Source organism: Pseudophryne corroboree, unplaced genomic scaffold, assembly GCF_028390025.1.
Source record: "Pseudophryne corroboree isolate aPseCor3 unplaced genomic scaffold, aPseCor3.hap2 scaffold_493, whole genome shotgun sequence".
Classification (NCBI taxonomy): domain Eukaryota; kingdom Metazoa; phylum Chordata; class Amphibia; order Anura; family Myobatrachidae; genus Pseudophryne; species Pseudophryne corroboree.
The window spans coordinates 22,943-44,357 of record NW_026970100.1 but is presented as its reverse complement, the minus strand read 5'-3'; the positions used below and the strand labels follow the sequence as shown (position 1 = coordinate 44,357).

General features: G+C 37.5%; 1 non-coding gene across 1 annotated transcript; it reads right to left on the bottom strand.

The window, feature by feature from the left end:
- Window positions 1–6,157: 6,157 nt before the first annotated feature.
- LOC135029788 (U1 spliceosomal RNA) lies at window positions 6,158–6,320 on the bottom strand. Its single transcript, XR_010225882.1, has one exon. It is a non-coding gene; the product is annotated as a U1 spliceosomal RNA (small nuclear RNA).
- Window positions 6,321–21,415: the final 15,095 nt, after the last annotated feature.

Here is a 21,415-nt window from a genome sequence, read left to right as displayed (position 1 = left end):
TGAACATGAATTTAGTGTGTTTTTACTTTAATATACTTTTTTTTTCTTTTCCCCACAGATATCTATATACACAAGAAAAGAATGTAAAGAAGAACAAACTACTTTTTTGTTTTAATTAACTTTCAAACTTTATTAAAAAAAATTTTTCTTCAATAAACTTTTAAAAATAGAAGTTTCCTGTGGTTTTTATTAAAATTTGTAATGCAGTTGAATTGTATGTAAGTAGATTTCCCAGGGAACATCAGGGGATCTGTCTCCTCACATCCACGCCACTTGGGAAGATACAACGCAGGACCTGTGGAAGAGAACAGTATGAGCTACCAGATGTGGGTAATAGTGTCACCCTGGGACTGGAAGGAAGAGGTACATACAGTCCACACAACACAAGCGGGGAACAATGGGTCCAAATGCAAACCTCCAGCACTTGCGTCACTACACATCCAAACATTCCCTGACCAGCATTGCTGTTTCATGGAATGTTTGGATGTGTAGTGACGCAAGTGCCGGAGGGCTGCACTTTGGGCATGCCAGGGTGATTTTGGATAAGGGAGTTTTGGGCAATACATCTCACCTGAGGGGGTTGTCTGCTACATGGCGGAGGGTCAGGTCCACATCACCAGTAGGGTCTCCCATGGAACATCAGGTGAAATGCCGTGTCTCCTCACATCCACGCCACTTGGGAAGATACAACGCAGGACCTGTGGAAGAGAACAGTATGAGCTACCAGATGTGGGTAATAGTGTCACCCTGGGACTGGAAGGAAGAGGTACATACAGTCCACACAACACAAGCGGGGAACAATGGGTCCAAATGCAAACCTCCAGCACTTGCGTCACTACACATCCAAACATTCCCTGACCAGCATTGCTGTTTCAAGGAATGTTTGGATGTGTAGTGACGCAAGTGCCGGAGGGCTGCACTTTGGACATGCCAGGGTGATTTTGGTCAAAGGGAGTTCTGGGCAATCCATCTCACCTATGTTGACACGCCGACTGCAACGATCTCCGACGAACCGAGGGTACCTGTCAAAAAATCATACTCACCTTCCAGCGTCCAGAGGTACATCCACGTCCAGAGAGATAATCCACGTACTTGGCAAAACAAAAAAACGCACACCGATCCAGCGGACTAATGAAAGGGGTCCAATGTTTTCACATCAAACCCCTTTGTCCCAAATGCCGGGACAAATTTTAAAAATGTTTTTATTGGTGTTTTTTTTTTTGGGAATAGCAGATCTATTTATATTAGAAGGGATTAGGTACTTTTTTTTGGGGGGGGGGAGGCACAAATATTATTTATATATTTTTTAAAATAATTTTTTTTTTTTTATTGCTGGAACGGTAAAATCAGAAAAAAAAATGGCGTGGGGTCCCCCCTCCAAAGCATAACCAGCCTCGGGCTCATTGAGCTGGTCCTGGTTCTAAAAATGCGGGGAAAAAATTGACAGGGGATCCCCCGTATTTTTAAAACCAGCACCGGGCTCTGCGCCTGATGCTGGTGCCAAAAATACGGGGGACAAAACGAGTAGGGGTCCCCCGTATTTTTAACACCAGCATCGGGCTCCACTAGCTGGACAGATAATGCCACAGCCGGGGGTCACTTTTATGCCGTGCCCTGCGGCCGTGGCATCAAATATCCAACTAGTCACCCCTGGCCGGGGTACCCTGGGGGAGTGGGGACCCCTTCAATCAAGGGGTCCCCCCCCCAGCCACCCAAGGGCCAGGGGTGAAGCCCGAGGCTGTCCCCCCCCCATCCAATGGGCTGCGGATGGGGGGGCTGATAGCCTTTGTTGTAAAAGAAAGATATTGTTTTTTCCAGTAGTACTACAAGTCCCAGCAAGCCTCCCCCGCAAGCTGGTACTTGGAGAACCACAAGTACCAGCATGCGGGAGAAAAACGGGCCCGCTGGTACCTGTAGTTCTAATGGAAAAAAAATACCCAAATAAAAACAGGACACAGACACCGTCGACAGTAAAACTTTATTACACACTGCCGACACACACATACTTACCTATGTTCACACGCCGACATCGGTCCTCTTCTCCATGTAGAATCCCGGGGTACCTGAAAAGCAAAGTTCAATATACTCACCTTAACCAGGGTCCAGAGATAAATCCACGTACTTGGCAAAAAAAGAAAACGCATTTACCCGCACCAAAAACGGACTGAAAGGGGTCCCATACTGACACATGGGACACCTTTCCACGATTAAGATCTGTCAGTGACAGCTGTTACTGACAGGTCTCTAAGCCAATCAGGAAGCGCAACTTCGTTGCGCTCACCTGATTGGCTGATCGCTGTGACAGCGCATCGCACAGCTCCCTCCATTATATTCAATGGTGGGAACTTAGCGGCTAGCGGTGAGGTCACCCGCCGGTCAGCGGCTGACCGGCGGGTGACCCCACCGCTAACCGCTAAGTTCCCACCATTGAAAGTAATGGAGCGGCTTTGCGAGGCGCTGTCAGAGTACAGACGGCGTCCAGCCAATCAGGTGAGCGCCACGGCAGTAGCGCTTCCTGATTGGCTGAAGGGACATCAGTGACAGGAGTCACGTGATGTCCCGGCATTCGGGGAGAGGGGTCCCATGTGTCAGCATGGGACCCCTTTCGGTCCGCAGGTCCGGTTGTTCGTTTTCTTTTTTTGCCAAGTACGTGGATTTATCTCTGGAGCCTGGTTGAGGTGAGTATATTGATCTTTTATTTTCAGGTACCCCGGGATTCTACATGGAGAAGAGGACCGATGTCGGCGTGTGAACATAGGTAAGTATGTGTGTGTCGGCAGTGTGTAATAAAGTTTTACTGTCGACGGTGTCTGTGTCCTGTTTTTATTTGGGTATTTTTTTTCCATTAGAACTACAGGTACCAGCGGGCCCGTTTTTCTCCCGCATGCTGGTACTTGTGGTTCTCCAAGTACCAGCTTGCGGGGGAGGCTTGCTGGGACTTGTAGTACTACTGGAAAAAACAATATCTTTCTTTTACAACAAAGGCTATCAGCCCCCCCATCCGCAGCCCATTGGATGGGGGGGGGACAGCCTCGGGCTTCACCCCTGGCCCTTGGGTGGCTGGGGGGGGGGACCCCTTGATTGAAGGGGTCCCCACTCCCCCAGGGTACCCCGGCCAGGGGTGACTAGTTGGATATTTGATGCCACGGCCGCAGGGCACGGCATAAAAGTGACCCCCGGCTGTGGCATTATCTGTCCAGCTAGTGGAGCCCGATGCTGGTGTTAAAAATACGGGGGACCCCTACTCGTTTTGTCCCCCGTATTTTTGGCACCAGCATCAGGCGCAGAGCCCGGTGCTGGTTTTAAAAATACGGGGGATCCCCTGTCAATTTTTTCCCCGCATTTTTAGAACCAGGACCAGCTCAATGAGCCCGAGGCTGGTTATGCTTCGGAGGGGGGACCCCACGCCATTTTTTTTTCTGATTTTACCGTTCCAGCAATAAAAAAAAAATAATAAAAAAAAAATAATATTTTAAAAAATATATAAATAATATTTGTGCCTCCCCCCAAAAAAAAAAAAAAACCTAATCCCTTCTAATATAAATAGATCTGCTATTCCCAAAAAAAAAAACACAAAAAAAACCATGTTTAAAATTTTTTTATTTGTTTTCACCCTCCAAAGTGTGGCGGATTGAAAATCGCGAATTTGCTGTCTAAAAGCACTGCAGGCGAATTTCCAAACTTGAATTGAATATGCTGGAGGCGAATTGCAGCATCTGTACCATTGCAGAAAAGGCGAATGCGGAAAAAGGCGAATTGAGAAAAGGCGAATTTTGACGGTCCGTTTTTTTGCGAAAAAGTACTGCACTGCATAGGCGAATTGATTTTTTGAGGCGAAAACGTTCCGGAATTCGCCTTTTTCTGAAATTCGCCCGCTATTGCATATACCCCTATATGTACAAGTGATATATTAAAATCATCTTTTCAGCTTGAATTTCAATGATGCATTGAGGTAACGATTTTGTGAGAAACATCTTCACCCTTAAATAAAGATTTTCTTAATTCCCTACCTGTGTGCTAATTAGATATCACCTTGTTTTCACATTTAACAGACTTCCACATGAGAAAGCAGCAAGGATGCAGTGGCGTTAATGTTTCCTGGTGTCAACCTGTATTATTTCAGTAGACATTGAAATGAGGATGCATCTTGCTGCCTTTCCAATGAAGCAAGTTTAATTTAGTAATAGGTTAAAAACCATCCCTACAAAGGTGTTAATCAGAGACTTGGCTTTGTGGACACTTTTCAGAGAACAAATTTGTTAGCATTAAAATAAAGCCAGAAAATGAAGAGCTGTTTAATCACTCAATTTGATTTTTCTGCCAGCATTTTTCTTTTTCTCTGCAACCCACTGCTAAATTGTGCTTCCTAGCTGTTTTTTTATAAAATCACTTAATCAAATCTAACTCTGATTACATCAGAGAAGGCCAGGTATCCTACACCATAAGAGGGGGTTTGAAATTTTGACTTGTCTACTTAAAGATCACCAAAATCTGATAACAAGGTCAATTACGTCCCTGGGTGGGATTGAACCGCCAACCTTTTGGTTAATAGCCTTATACACTAACTGATTGCGCCACAGCGACACTTTTCAAAAGTACATACTGACAAAGGCTAATAAGCATTCATCTAGAATGTTTCCTAGAAACATTTTAAAAAGTCAATAATGTGGAGAGTTTTTGTAAGATGTTTCTTCCATCAACCAATGAAGAAACACATTGGTACTTTCCCATGATGAGTGAGTGCTTCAGGATCTCTTGCACTTACATGTGCAGCAGAGTACTGTAATGGAAGCATGCTGGGTCCATAACCCAGAGGTAGGCAGATTGAAACTATCCTCTGCTATATGCATTGTTTTTTGTTAATTAAAGTAATCCAAAACTGGGATTGATATTTTTGCTCTTTTATTTTTACTTAAAGTACAATAACTTTTACCATTTTAATTTGTTTTAATAGTATATTGACAGTATTGTTTTCTTTCAAAAATCCACTTAATTTTCTTTACCCTATTATTAAAATGGTAATTGACAAAAACAAACTACATTGTCACCAGAAGAGCAGTACAAAATGTACAAGTGATATATTAAAATCATCTTTCCAGCTTGAATTTCAATGATGCCTTGGTGCAACAATTTTGTGAGAAACATCTTCACCCATAAAGAAAGATTTTCTTAATTCCTTACCTGTGTGCTGATTAGATATCACCTTGTTTTCACATTAAACAGACTTCCCCATGAGGAAGCAGCAAGGATGCAGTGACGTTTATGTTTCCTGGTGTCAACCTGTATTATTTCAGTAGACATTGAAATGAGGATGCATCTTGCTGCCTTTCCAATGAAGCAAGTTTAATTCAGTAATAGGTGAAAAACCATTCCTACAAAGGTGTTAATCAGAGACTTGGCTTTGTGGACACTTTTCAGAGAGCAAATTTGTTAGCATAAACATAAAATCAGAAAATGAAGAGCTGTTTAATTACTCAATTGGACTTCTCTGCCAGCATAATTTTTTTTCTATGCAACCCACTGCTAAATTGTGCTTCCTAGCTGTTTTTTTATAAAATCACTTAATCAAATCTAACTCTGATTACATCAGAGAAGGCCGGGTACCCTACACCATAAGAGGGGGTTTGAAATTTTGACTTGTCTACTTAAAGATCACCAAAATCTGATAACAAGGTCAATTACGTCCCTGGGTGGGATTGAATCACCAACCTTTAGGTTAATAGCCATACACACTAACTGATTGCGGCACAGCGACACTTTGCAAAAGTACATACTGACAAAGGCTAATAAGCATTCATCTAGAACGTTTCCTAGAAAAACTTTAAAAAGTCAATAATCTGGAGAATTTTTGTAAGAAACACATTGGTACTTTCCCATGATGAGTGAGTGCTTCAGGATCTCTTGCACTTACATGGGCTATTAACCAAAAGGTTCCCACCCAGTGATGTAATTGACCTTGTGATCATATTTTGGTGATCTTTAAGCAGACAAGTCAAAATTTCAAACCCCCTCTTATGGTGTAGGGTACCTGGCCTTCTCTGACGTAATCAGAGTTAGATTTAATTAAGGTGCGCAAGGGCATAGAAGGGAGCGGTTTAAGAAAAGAGAAGTGGAAACAGACAGCAAACTAGGCTGGAGAGAGACCTGAGACAAAGAGATCTGAATTATACGAGAGCCGACCAGGGGAAACACAAATTATGCAGTCAAGTTTCCCACATTTGGGGAAATCGCAGGAGCAGCACACCCAGAGTGCAATGGGTGAGCCTTGCCCTGGGAGAAGCACCTTCATGATCATAGTATCTCACCTGGCAGGTAAGTAGGAGTTGGGCTAGTGCTGGGGAGGGTCGCTGCTCGGGTACCCCCCTGTCAAGTGAAGGAGATCCAACTGAGGCAGCACAAGGGAACTCTTGAAATAAGAACAAGGCTAGAGGAAGATCTGAGACAAAGAAATCTGACTTTTACCAGAGCTGACCAGAGGAAAGCACAAACACAGTCCCCCACTACCACCAGGAAACATTAACGCCACTGCATCCTTGCTGCTTTCTCATGTGGAAGTCTATTTAATGTGAAAACAAGGTGATATCTAATTAGCACAAAGAAAAGAAAATTAAGTGAATTTTTGAAAGAAAACAATACTGTCAATATACTATTAAAACAAATTAAAATGGTAAAAGTTATTGTTCTTTAAGTAAAAATAAAAGAGCAAAAATATCAATCCCAGTTTTGGATTACTTTAACAAAAAAAATGCATATAGCAGAGGATAGTTTCAATCTGTCTACCTCTGGGTTATGGGGCCAGCATGCTTCCATTGCAGTACTCTGCTGCACATGTAAGTGCAAGAGATCCTGAAGCATTCACTCATCATGGGAAAGTACCAATATGTTTCTTCATTGGTTGATGGCAGAAACATCTTACAAAAACACTCCAGATTATTGACTTTTTAAAGTTTTTCTAGGAAACGTTCTAGATGATTGTTTATTAGCCTTTGTCAGTATGTACTTTTACAAAGTGTCGCTGTGGCGCAATCAGTTAGTGTGTATGGCTATTAACCAAAAGGTTGGTGGTTCAATCCCACCCAGGGATGTAATTGACCTTGTTATCAGATTTTGGTGATCTTTAAGTAGACAAGTCAAAATTTCAAACCCCCTGTTATGGTGTTAGGTATTTAGACTTCTCTGATGTAATCAGAGTTAGATTTGATTCAGTGATTTTATAAAAACAGCTAGGAAGCACAATTTAGCAGTGGGTTGCAGAGAAAAAGAAATATGCTGGCAAAAAAATCCAATTGAGTGATTAAACAGCTCTTGGATGGTTTTTCACCTATTACTAAATTAAACTTGCTACATTGGAAAGGCAGCAAGATGCATCCTCATTTCAATATCTACTGAAATAATACAGGTTGACACCAGGAAACATTAACGCCACTGCATCCTTGCTGCTTTCTCATGTGGAAGTCTGTTTAATGTGAAAACAAGGTGATATCTAATTAGCACACAGGTAAGGAATTAAGAAAATCTTTATTTAAGGGTGAAGATGTTTCTCACAAAATCGTTGCCCCAATGCATCATTGAAATTCAAGCTGGAAAGATGATTTTAATATATCACTTGTACATTTTGTATTGCTCTTCTGGTGACAATGTAGTTTGTTTTTGTCAATTACCATTTTAATAATCGGGTAAAGAAAATTAAGTGGATTTTTGAAAGAAAACAATACTGTCAATATACTAAAAAAACAAATTAAAATGGTAAAAGTTATTGTACTTTAAGTAAAAATAAAAGAGCAAAAATGTCAATCCCAGTTTTGGATTACTTTAATTAACAAAAAAAAATGCATATAGCAGAGGATAGTTTCAATCTGCCTACCTCTGGGTTATGGACCCAGCATGCTTCCATTACAGTACTCTGCTGCACATGTAAGTGCAAGAGATCCTGAAGCACTCACTCATCATGGGAAAGTACCAATGTGTTTCTTCATTGGTTGATGGAAGAAACATCTTACAAAAACTCTCCACTTTATTGACTTTTTAAAATGTTTCTAGGAAACGTTCTAGATGAATGCTTATTAGCGTTTTTCAGTATATGCTTTTGCAAAGTGTCGCTGTGCCGCAATCAGTTAGTGTGTAAGGCTATTAACCAAAAGGTTGGTGGTTCAATCCCACCCAGGGACGTAATTGACCTTGTTATCAGATTTTGGTGATCTTTATGTAGACAAGTCAAAATTTCAAACCCCCTCTTATGGTGTAGGGTACCTGGCCTTCTCTGATGTAATCAGAGTTAGATTTGATTCAGTGATTTTATAAAAACAGCTAGGAAGCACAATTTAGCAGTGGGTTGCAGAGAAAAAGAAATATGCTGGCAAAAAAATCCAATTGAGTGATTAAACAGCTCTTGGATGGTTTTTCACCTATTACTAAATTAAACTTGCTACATTGGAAAGGCAGCAAGATGCATCCTCATTTCAATATCTACTGAAATAATACAGGTTGACACCAGGAAACATTAACGCCACTGCATCCTTGCTGCTTTCTCATGTGGAAGTCTGTTTAATGTGAAAACAAGGTGATATCTAATTAGCACACAGGTAAGGAATTAAGAAAATCTTTATTTAAGGGTGAAGATGTTTCTCACAAAATCGTTGCCCCAATGCATCATTGAAATTCAAGCTGGAAAGATGATTTTAATATATCACTTGTACATTTTGTATTGCTCTTCTGGTGACAATGTAGTTTGTTTTTGTCAATAACCATTTTAATAATCGGGTAAAGAAAATTAAGTGGATTTTTGAAAGAAAACAATACTGTCAATATACTAAAAAAACAAATTAAAATGGTAAAAGTTATTGTACTTTAAGTAAAAATAAAAGAGCAAAAATGTCAATCCCAGTTTTGGATTACTTTAATTAACCAAAAAAAATGCATATAGCAGAGGATAGTTTCAATCTGCCTACCTCTGGGTTATGGACCCAGCATGCTTCCATTACAGTACTCTGCTGCACATGTAAGTGCAAGAGATCCTGAAGCACTCACTTATCATGGGAAAGTACCAATGTGTTTCTTCATTGGTTGATGGAAGAAACATCTTACAAAAACTCTCCAGATTATTGACTATTTAAAGTTTTTATAGGAAACGTTCTAGATGAATGCTTATTAGCCTTTGTCAGTATGTACTTTTGCAAAGTGTCGCTGTGGCGCAAGCAGTTAGTGTGTACGGCAATTAACCAAAAGGTTGGTGGTTTAATCCCACCCAGGGACGTAATTGACCTTGTTATCAGATTTTGTTGATCTTTAAGTAGACAAGTCAAAATTTCGAAAACCCCTGTTATGGTGTAGGGTACCTGGCCTTCTCTGATGTAATCAGAGTTAGATTTGATTCAGTGATTTTATAAAAACAGCTAGGAAGCACAATTTAGCAGTGGGTTGCAGAGAAAAAGAAATATGCTGGCAAAAAAATCCAATTGAGTGATTAAACAGCTCTTCATTTTCTGGCTTTATTTTTATGCTAACAAATTTGTTCTCTGAAAAGTGTCCACAAAGCCAAGTATCTGATTAACATCTTTGTAGGGATGGTTTTTCACCTATTACTAAATTAAACTTGCTTCATTGGAAAGGCAGCAAGATGCATCCTCATTTCAATATCTACTGAAATAATACAGGTTGACACCAGGAAACATTAACGCCACTGCATCCTTGCTGCTTTCTCATGTGGAAGTCTGTTTAATGTGAAAACAAGGTGATATCTAATTAGCACACAGGTAAGGAATTAAGAAAATCTTTATTTAAGGGTGAAGATGTTTCTCACAAAATCGTTGCCCCAATGCATCATTGAAATTCAAGCTGGAAAGATGATTTTAATATATCACTTGTACATTTTGTATTGCTCTTCTGGTGACAATGTAGTTTGCTTTTGTCAATTACCATTTTAATAATCGGGTAAAGAAAATTAATTGGATTTTTGAAAGAAAACAATACTGTCAATATACTATTAAAACAAATTAAAATGGTAAAAGTTATTGTACTTTAAGTAAAAATAAAAGAGCAAAAATATCAATCCCAGTTTTGGATTACTTTAATTAACAAAAAAAAATGCATATAGCAGAGGATAGTTTCAATCTGCCTACCTCTGGGTTATGGACCCAGCATGCTTCCATTACAGTACTCTGCTGCACATGTAAGTGCCAGAGATCCCGAAGCACTCACTCATCATGGGAAAGTACCAGTGTGTTTCTTCATTGGTTGATGGAAGAAACATCTTACAAAAACTCTCCACATTATTGACTTTTTAAAATGTTTCTAGGAATCGTTCTAGATGAATGCTTATTAGCCTTTGTCAGTAAGTACTTTTGCAAAGTGTCGCTGTGGCGCAATCAGTTAGTGTGTAAGGCTATTAACCAAAAGGTTGGTGGTTCAATCCCACACAGGGACTTAATTGACCTTGTTATCAGATTTTGGTGATCTTTAAGTAGACAAGTCAAAATTTCAAACCCACTGTTATGGTGTAGGGTACCTGGCCTTCTCTGATGTAATCAGAGTTAGATTTGATTCAGTGATTTTCGAAAAACAGCTAGGAAGCACAATTTAGCAGTGGGTTGCAGAGAAAAAGAAATATGCTGGTAAAAAAATCCAATTGAGTGATTAAACAGCTCTTCATTTTCTGGCTTTATTTTTATGCTAACAAATTTGTTCTCTGAAAAGTGTCCACAAAGCCAAGTCTCTGATTAACACCTTTGTAGGGATGGTTTTTCACCTATTACTAAATTAAACTTGCTTCATTGGAAAGGCAGCAAGATGCATCTTCATTTCAATGTCTACTGAAATAATACAGGTTGACACCAGGAAACATTAACGCCACTGCATCCTTGCTGCTTTCGCATGTAATAGTCTGTTTAATGTGAAAACAAGGTGATATCTAATTAGCACACAGGTAAGGAATTAAGAAAATCTTTATTTAAGGGTGAAGATGTTTCTCACAAAATCGTTGCCCCAATGCATCATTGAAATTCAAGCTAGAAAGATGATTTTAATATATCACTTGTACATTTTGTATTGCTCTTCTGGTGACAATGTAGTTTGTTTTTGTCAATTACCATTTTAATAATCGGGTAAAGAAAATAATTGGATTTTTGAAAGAAAACAATACTGTCAATATACAATTAAAACAAATTAAAATGGTAAAAGTTATTGTACTTTAAGTAAAAATAAAAGAGCAAAAATATCAATCCCAGTTTTGGATTACTTTAATTAACAAAAAAAAATGCATATAGCAGAGGATAGTTTCAATCTGCCTACCTCTGGGTTATGGACCCAGCATGCTTCCATTACAGTACTCTGCTGCACATGTAAGTGCAAGAGATCCTGAAGCACTCACTCATCATGGGAAAGTACCAATGTGTTTCTTCATTGGTTGATGGAAGAAACATCTTACAAAAACTCTCCACATTATTGACTTTTTAAAATGTTTCTAGGAATCGTTCTAGATGAATGCTTATTAGCCTTTGTCAGTAAGTACTTCTGCAAAGTGTCGCTGTGGCGCAATCAGTTAGTGTGTAAGGCTATTAACCAAAAGGTTGGTGGTTCAATCCCACCCAGGGACTTAATTGACCTTGTTATCAGATTTTGGTGATCTTTAAGTAGACAAGTCAAAATTTCAAACCCCCTGTTATGGTGTAGGGTACCAGGCCTTCTCTGATGTAATCAGAGTTAGATTTGATTCAGTGATTTTATAAAAACAGCTAGGAAGCACAATTTAGCAGTGGGTTGCAGAGAAAAAGAAATATGCTGGTAAAAAAATCCAATTGAGTGATTAAACAGCTCTTCATTTTCTGGCTTTATTTTTATGCTAACAAATTTGTTCTCTGAAAAGTGTCCACAAAGCCAAGTCTCTGATTAACACCTTTGTAGGGATGGTTTTTCACCTATTACTAAATTAAACTTGCTTCATTGGAAAGGCAGCAAGATGCATCTTCATTTCAATGTCTACTGAAATAATACAGGTTGACACCAGGAAACATTAACGCCACTGCATCCTTGCTGCTTTCGCATGTAATAGTCTGTTTAATGTGAAAACAAGGTGATATCTAATTAGCACACAGGTAAGGAATTAAGAAAATCTTTATTTAAGGGTGAAGATGTTTCTCACAAAATCGTTGCCCCAATGCATCATTGAAATTCAAGCTGGAAAGATGATTTTAATATATCACTTGTACATTTTGTATTGCTCTTCTGGTGACAATGTAGTTTGTTTTTGTCAATTACCATTTTAATAATCGGGTAAAGAAAATTAAGTGGATTTTTGAAAGAAAACAATACTGTCAATATACTAGTAAAACAAATTAAAATGGTAAAAGTTATTGTACTTTAAGTAAAAATAAAAGAGCAAAAATGTCAATCCCAGTTTTGGATTACTTTAATTAACAAAAAAAAATGCATATAGCAGAGGATAGTTTCAATCTGCCTACCTCTGGGTTATGGACCCAGCATGCTTCCATTACAGTACTCTGCTGCACATGTAAGTGCAAGAGAACCTGAAGCACTCACTTATCATGGGAAAGTACCAATGTGTTTCTTCATTGGTTGCTGGAAGAAACATCTTACAAAAACTCTCCAGATTATTGACTTTTTAAAGTTTTTATAGGAAACGTTCTAGATGAATGCTTATTAGCCTTTGTCAGTATGTACTTTTGCAAAGTGTCGCTGTGGCGCAATCAGTTAGTGTGTACAGCTATTAACCAAAAGGTTGGTGGTTCAATCTCACCCAGGGACGTAATTGACCTTTTTATCAGATTTTGTTGATCTTTAAGTAGACAAGTCAAAATTTCGAAAAACCCCTGTTATGGTGTAGGGTACCTGGCCTTCTCTGATGTAATCAGAGTTAGATTTGATTCAGTGATTTTATAAAAACAGCTAGGAAGCACAATTTAGCAGTGGGTTGCAGAGAAAAAGAAATATGCTGGCAAAAAATCCAATTGAGTGATTAAACAGCTCTTGGATGGTTTTTCACCTATTACTAAATTAAACTCGCTTCATTGGAAAGGCAGCAAGATGCATCCTCATTTCAATATCTACTGAAATAATACAGGTTGACACCAGGAAACATTAACGCCACTGCATCCTTGCTGCTTTCTCATGTGGAAGTCTGTTTAATGTGAAAACAAGGTGATATCTAATTAGCACACAGGTAAGGAATTAAGAAAATCTTTATTTAAGGGTGAAGATGTTTCTCACAAAATCGTTGCCCCAATGCATCATTGAAATTCAAGCTGGAAAGATGATTTTAATATATCACTTGTACATTTTGTATTGCTCTTCTGGTGACAATGTAGTTTGTTTTTGTCAATTACCATTTTAATAATCGGGTAAAGAAAATTAAGTGGATTTTTGAAAGAAAACAATACTGTCAATATACTAGTAAAACAAATTAAAATGGTAAAAGTTATTGTACTTTAAGTAAAAATAAAAGAGCAAAAATATCAATCCCAGTTTTGGATTACTTTAATTAACAAAAAAAAATGCATATAGCAGAGGATAGTTTCAATCTGCCTACCTCTGGGTTATGGACCCAGCATGCTTCCATTACAGTACTCTGCTGCACATGTAAGTGCAAGAGATCCTGAAGCACTCACTCATCATGGGAAAGTACCAATGTGTTTCTTCATTGGTTGATGGAAGAAACATCTTACAAAAACTCTCCACATTATTGACTTTTTAAAATGTTTCTAGGAATCGTTCTAGATGAATGCTTATTAGCCTTTGTCAGTAAGTATTTCTGCAAAGTGTCGCTGTGGCGCAATCAGTTAGTGTGTAAGGCTATTAACCAAAAGGTTGGTGGTTCAATCCCACCCAGGGACTTAATTGACCTTGTTATCAGATTTTGGTGATCTTTAAGTAGACAAGTCAAAATGTCAAACCCCCTGTTATGGTGTAGGGTACCAGGCCTTCTCTGATGTAATCAGAGTTAGATTTGATTCAGTGATTTTATAAAAACAGCTAGGAAGCACAATTTAGCAGTGGGTTGCAGAGAAAAAGAAATATGCTGGTAAAAAAATCCAATTGAGTGATTAAACAGCTCTTCATTTTCTGGCTTTATTTTTATGCTAACAAATTTGTTCTCTGAAAAGTGTCCACAAAGCCAAGTCTCTGATTAACACCTTTGTAGGGATGGTTTTTCACCTATTACTAAATTAATCTTGCTTCATTGGAAAGGCAGCAAGATGCATCTTCATTTCAATGTCTACTGAAATAATACAGGTTGACACCAGGAAACATTAACGCCACTGCATCCTTGCTGCTTTCGCATGTAATAGTCTGTTTAATGTGAAAACAAGGTGATATCTAATTAGCACACAGGTAAGGAATTAAGAAAATCTTTATTTAAGGGTGAAGATGTTTCTCACAAAATCGTTGCCCCAATGCATCATTGAAATTCAAGCTGGAAAGATGATTTTAATATATCACTTGTACATTTTGTATTGCTCTTCTGGTGACAATGTAGTTTGTTTTTGTCAATTACCATTTTAATAATCGGGTAAAGAAAATTAAGTGGATTTTTGAAAGAAAACAATACTGTCAATATACTAGTAAAACAAATTAAAATGGTAAAAGTTATTGTACTTTAAGTAAAAATAAAAGAGCAAAAATGTCAATCCCAGTTTTGGATTACTTTAATTAACAAAAAAAAAATGCATATAGCAGAGGATAGTTTCAATCTGCCTACCTCTGGGTTATGGACCCAGCATGCTTCCATTACAGTACTCTGCTGCACATGTAAGTGCAAGAGAACCTGAAGCACTCACTTATCATGGGAAAGTACCAATGTGTTTCTTCATTGGTTGCTGGAAGAAACATCTTACAAAAACTCTCCAGATTATTGACTTTTTAAAGTTTTTATAGGAAACGTTCTAGATGAATGCTTATTAGCCTTTGTCAGTATGTACTTTTACAAGGTGTCGCTGTGGCGCAATCAGTTAGTGTGTACGGCTATTAACCAAAAGGTTGGTGGTTCAATCCCACCCAGGGACGTAATTGACCTTGTTATCAGATTTTGTTGATCTTTAAGTAGACAAGTCAAAATTTCGAAAAACCCCTGTTATGGTGTAGGGTACCTGGCCTTCTCTGATGTAATCAGAGTTAGATTTGATTCAGTGATTTTATAAAAACAGCTAGGAAGCACAATTTAGCAGTGGGTTGCAGAGAAAAAGAAATATGCTGGCAAAAAATCCAATTGAGTGATTAAACAGCTCTTGGATGGTTTTTCACCTATTACTAAATTAAACTCGTTTCATTGGAAAGGCAGCAAGATGCATCCTCATTTCAATATCTACTGAAATAATACAGGTTGACACCAGGAAACATTAACGCCACTGCATCCTTGCTGCTTTCTCATGTGGAAGTCTGTTTAATGTGAAAACAAGGTGATATCTAATTAGCACACAGGTAAGGAATTAAGAAAATCTTTATTTAAGGGTGAAGATGTTTCTCACAAAATCGTTGCCCCAATGCATCATTGAAATTCAAGCTGGAAAGATGATTTTAATATATCACTTGTACATTTTGTATTGCTCTTCTGGTGACAATGTAGTTTGTTTTTGTCAATTACCATTTTAATAATCGGGTAAAGAAAATTAAGTGGATTTTTGAAAGAAAACAATACTGTCAATATACTAGTAAAACAAATTAAAATGGTAAAAGTTATTGTACTTTAAGTAAAAATAAAAGAGCAAAAATGTCAATCCCAGTTTTGGATTACTTTAATTAACAAAAAAAAATGCATATAGCAGAGGATAGTTTCAATCTGCCTACCTCTGGGTTATGGACCCAGCATGCTTCCATTACAGTACTCTGCTGCACATGTAAGTGCAAGAGATCCTGAAGCACTCACTCATCATGGGAAAGTACCAATGTGTTTCTTCATTGGTTGATGGAAGAAACATCTTACAAAAACTCTCCACTTTATTGACTTTTTAAAATGTTTCTAGGAAACGTTCTAGATGAATGCTTATTAGCGTTTTTCAGTATATGCTTTTGCAAAGTGTCGCTGTGGCGCAATCAGTTAGTGTGTAAGGCTATTAACCAAAAGGTTGGTGGTTCAATCCCACCTAGGGACGTAATTGACCTTGTTATCAGATTTTGGTGATCTTTATGTAGACAAGTCAAAATTTCAAACCCCCTCTTATGGTGTAGGGTACCTGGCCTTCTCTGATGTAATCAGAGTTAGATTTGATTCAGTGATTTTATAAAAATAGCTAGGAAGCACAATTTAGCAGTGGGTTGCAGAGAAAAAGAAATATGCTGGCAAAAAAATCCAATTGAGTGATTAAACAGCTCTTCATTTTCTGGCTTTATTTTTATGCTAACAAATTTGTTCTCTGAAAAGTGTCCACAAAGCCAAGTCTCTGATTAACACCTTTGTAGGGATGGTTTTTCACCTATTACTAAATTAAACTTGCTTCATTGGAAAGGCAGCAAGATGCATCCTCATTTCAATATCTACAGAAATAATACAGGTTGACACCAGGAAACATTAACGCCACTGCATCCTTGCTGCTTTCTCATGTGGAAGTCTGTTTAATGTGAAAACAAGGTGATATCTAATTAGCACACAGGTAAGGAATTAAGAAAATCTTTATTTAAGGGTGAAGATGTTTCTCACAAAATCGTTGCCCCAATGCATCATTGAAATTCAAGCTGGAAAGATGATTTTAATATATCACTTGTACATTTTGTATTGCTCTTCTGGTGACAATGTAGTTTGTTTTTGTCAATTACCATTTTAATAATCGGGTAAAGAAAATTAATTGGATTTTTGAAAGAAAACAATACTGTCAATATACTATTAAAGCAAATTAAAATGGTAAAAGTTATTGTACTTTAAGTAAAAATAAAAGAGCAAAAATATCAATCCCAGTTTTGGATTACTTTAATTAACAAAAAAAAATGCATATAGCAGAGGATAGTTTCAATCTGCCTACCTCTGGGTTATGGACCCAGCATGCTTCCATTACAGTACTCTGCTGCACATGTAAGTGCAAGAGGTCCTGAAGCACTCACTTATCATGGGAAAGTACCAATGTGTTTCTTCATTGGTTGATGGAAGAAACATCTTACAAAAACTCTCCAGATTATTGACTATTTAAAGTTTTTATAGGAAACGTTCTAGATGAATGCTTATTAGCCTTTGTCAGTATGTACTTTTGCTAAGTGTCGCTGTGGCGCAATCAGTTAGTGTGTACGGCTATTAACCAAAAGGTTCGTGGTTCAATCCCACCCAGCGACATAATTGACCTTGTTATCAGATTTTGTTGATCTTTAAGTAGACAAGTCAAAATTTCGAAAACCCCTGTTATGGTGTAGGGTACCTGGCCTTCTCTGATGTAATCAGAGTTAGATTTGATTCAGTGATTTTATAAAAACAGCTAGGAAGCACAATTTAGCAGTGGGTTGCAGAGAAAAAGAAATATGCTGGCAAAAAAATCCAATTGAGTGATTAAACAGCTCTTCATTTTCTGGCTTTATTTTTATGCTAACAAATTTGTTCTCTGAAAAGTGTCCACAAAGCCAAGTATCTGATTAACATCTTTGTAGGGATGGTTTTTCACCTATTACTAAATTAAACTTGCTTCATTGGAAAGGCAGCAAGATGCATCCTCATTTCAATATCTACTGAAATAATACAGGTTGACACCAGGAAACATTAACGCCACTGCATCCTTGCTGCTTTCTCATGTGGAAGTCTGTTTAATGTGAAAACAAGGTGATATCTAATTAGCACACAGGTAAGGAATTAAGAAAATCTTTATTTAAGGGTGAAGATGTTTCTCACAAAATCGTTGCCCCAATGCATCATTGAAATTCAAGCTGGAAAGATGATTTTAATATATCACTTGTACATTTTGTATTGCTCTTCTGGTGACAATGTAGTTTGCTTTTGTCAATTACCATTTTAATAATCGGGTAAAGAAAATTAATTGGATTTTTGAAAGAAAACAATACTGTCAATATACTATTAAAACAAATTAAAATGGTAAAAGTTATTGTACTTTAAGTAAAAATAAAAGAGCAAAAATATCAATCCCAGTTTTGGATTACTTTAATTAACAAAAAAAAATGCATATAGCAGAGGATAGTTTCAATCTGCCTACCTCTGGGTTATGGACCCAGCATGCTTCCATTACAGTACTCTGCTGCACATGTAAGTGCCAGAGATCCCGAAGCACTCACTCATCATGGGAAAGTACCAGTGTGTTTCTTCATTGGTTGATGGAAGAAACATCTTACAAAAACTCTCCACATTATTGACTTTTTAAAATGTTTCTAGGAATCGTTCTAGATGAATGCTTATTAGCCTTTGTCAGTAAGTACTTTTGCAAAGTGTCGCTGTGGCGCAATCAGTTAGTGTGTAAGGCTATTAACCAAAAGGTTGGTGGTTCAATCCCACACAGGTACTTAATTGACCTTGTTATCAGATTTTGGTGATCTTTAAGTAGACAAGTCAAAATTTCAAACCCACTGTTATGGTGTAGGGTACCTGGCCTTCTCTGATGTAATCAGAGTTAGATTTGATTCAGTGATTTTAGAAAAACAGCTAGGAAGCACAATTTAGCAGTGGGTTGCAGAGAAAAAGAAATATGCTGGTAAAAAAATCCAATTGAGTGATTAAACAGCTCTTCATTTTCTGGCTTTATTTTTATGCTAACAAATTTGTTCTCTGAAAAGTGTCCACAAAGCCAAGTCTCTGATTAACACCTTTGTAGGGATGGTTTTTCACCTATTACTAAATTAAACTTGCTTCATTGGAAAGGCAGCAAGATGCATCTTCATTTCAATGTCTACTGAAATAATACAGGTTGACACCAGGAAACATTAACGCCACTGCATCCTTGCTGCTTTCGCATGTAATAGTCTGTTTAATGTGAAAACAAGGTGATATCTAATTAGCACACAGGTAAGGAATTAAGAAAATCTTTATTTAAGGGTGAAGATGTTTCTCACAAAATCGTTGCCCCAATGCATCATTGAAATTCAAGCTGGAAAGATGATTTTAATATATCACTTGTACATTTTGTATTGCTCTTCTGGTGACAATGTAGTTTGTTTTTGTCAATTACCATTTTAATAATCGGGTAAAGAAAATAATTGGATTTTTGAAAGAAAACAATACTGTCAATATACTATTAAAACAAATTAAAATGGTAAAAGTTATTGTACTTTAAGTAAAAATAAAAGAGCAAAAATATCAATCCCAGTTTTGGATTACTTTAATTAACAAAAAAAAATGCATATAGCAGAGGATAGTTTCAATCTGCCTACCTCTGGGTTATGGACCCAGCATGCTTCCATTACAGTACTCTGCTGCACATGTAAGTGCAAGAGATCCTGAAGCACTCACTCATCATGGGAAAGTACCAATGTGTTTCTTCATTGGTTGATGGAAGAAACATCTTACAAAAACTCTCCACATTATTGACTTTTTAAAATGTTTCTAGGAATCGTTCTAGATGAATGCTTATTAGCCTTTGTCAGTAAGTACTTCTGCAAAGTGTCGCTGTGGCGCAATCAGTTAGTGTGTAAGGCTATTAACCAAAAGGTTGGTGGTTCAATCCCACCCAGGGACTTAATTGACCTTGTTATCAGATTTTGGTGATCTTTAAGTAGACAAGTCAAAATTTCAAACCCCCTGTTATGGTGTAGGGTACCTGGCCTTCTCTGATGTAATCAGAGTTAGATTTGATTCAGTGATTTTATAAAAACAGCTAGGAAGCACAATTTAGCAGTGGGTTGCAGAGAAAAAGAAATATGCTGGTAAAAAAATCCAATTGAGTGATTAAACAGCTCTTCATTTTCTGGCTTTATTTTTATGCTAACAAATTTGTTCTCTGAAAAGTGTCCACAAAGCCAAGTCTCTGATTAACACCTTTGTAGGGATGGTTTTTCACCTATTACTAAATTAAACTTGCTTCATTGGAAAGGCAGCAAGATGCATCTTCATTTCAATGTCTACTGAAATAATACAGGTTGACACCAGGAAACATTAACGCCACTGCATCCTTGCTGCTTTCGCATGTAATAGTCTGTTTAATGTGAAAACAAGGTGATATCTAATTAGCACACAGGTAAGGAATTAAGAAAATCTTTATTTAAGGGTGAAGATGTTTCTCACAAAATCGTTGCCCCAATGCATCATTGAAATTCAAGCTGGAAAGATGATTTTAATATATCACTTGTACATTTTGCATTGCTCTTCTGGTGACAATGTAGTTTGTTTTTGTCAATTACCATTTTAATAATCGGGTAAAGAAAATTAATTGGATTTTTGAAAGAAAACAATACTGTCAATATACTATTAAAACAAATTAAAATGGTAAAAGTTATTGTACTTTAAGTAAAAATAAAAGAGCAAAAATATCAATCCCAGTTTTGGATTACTTTAATTAACAAAAAAAAATGCATATAGCAGAGGATAGTTTCAATCTGCCTACCTCTGGGTTATGGACCCAGCATGCTTCCATTACAGTACTCTGCTGCACATGTAAGTGCAAGAGGTCCTGAAGCACTCACTTATCATGGGAAAGTACCAATGTGTTTCTTCATTGGTTGATGGAAGAAACATCTTACAAAAACTCTCCACATTATTGACTTTTTAAAATGTTTCTAGGAGACGTTCTAGATGAATGCTTATTAGCCTTTGTCAGTATGTACTTCTGCAAAGTGTCGCTGTGGCGCAATCAGTTAGTGTGTATGGTTATTAACCAAAAGGTTGGTTGTTCAATCCCACCCAGGGACGTAATTGACCTTGTTATCAGATTTCGGTGATCTTTAAGTAGACAAGTCAAAATTTCAAACCCCCTGTTATGGTGTAGGGTACCTGGCCTTCTCTGATGTAATCAGAGTTAGATTTGATTCAGTGATTTTATAAAAACAGCTAGGAAGCACAATTTAGCAGTGGGTTGCAGAGAAAAAGAAATATGCTGGCAAAAAAATCCAATTGAGTGATTAAACAGCTCTTCATTTTCTGGCTTTATTTTTATGCTAACAAATTTGTTCTCTGAAAAGTGTCCACAAAGCCAAGTCTCTGATTAACACCTTTGTAGGGATGGTTTTTCACCTATTACTAAATTAAACTTGCTTCATTGGAAAGGCAGCAAGATGCATCCTCATTTCAATGTCTACTGAAATAATACAGGTTGACACCAGGAAACATTAACGCCACTGCATCCTTGCTGCTTTCGCATGTGGAAGTCTGTTTAATGTGAAAACAAGGTGATATCTAATTAGCACACAGGTAAGGAATTAAAAAAATCTTTATTTAAGGGTGAAGGTGTTTCTCACAAAATCGTTGCCCCAATGCATCATTGAAATTCAAGCTGGAAAGATGATTTTAATATATCACTTGTACATTTTGTATTGCTCTTCTGGTGACAAT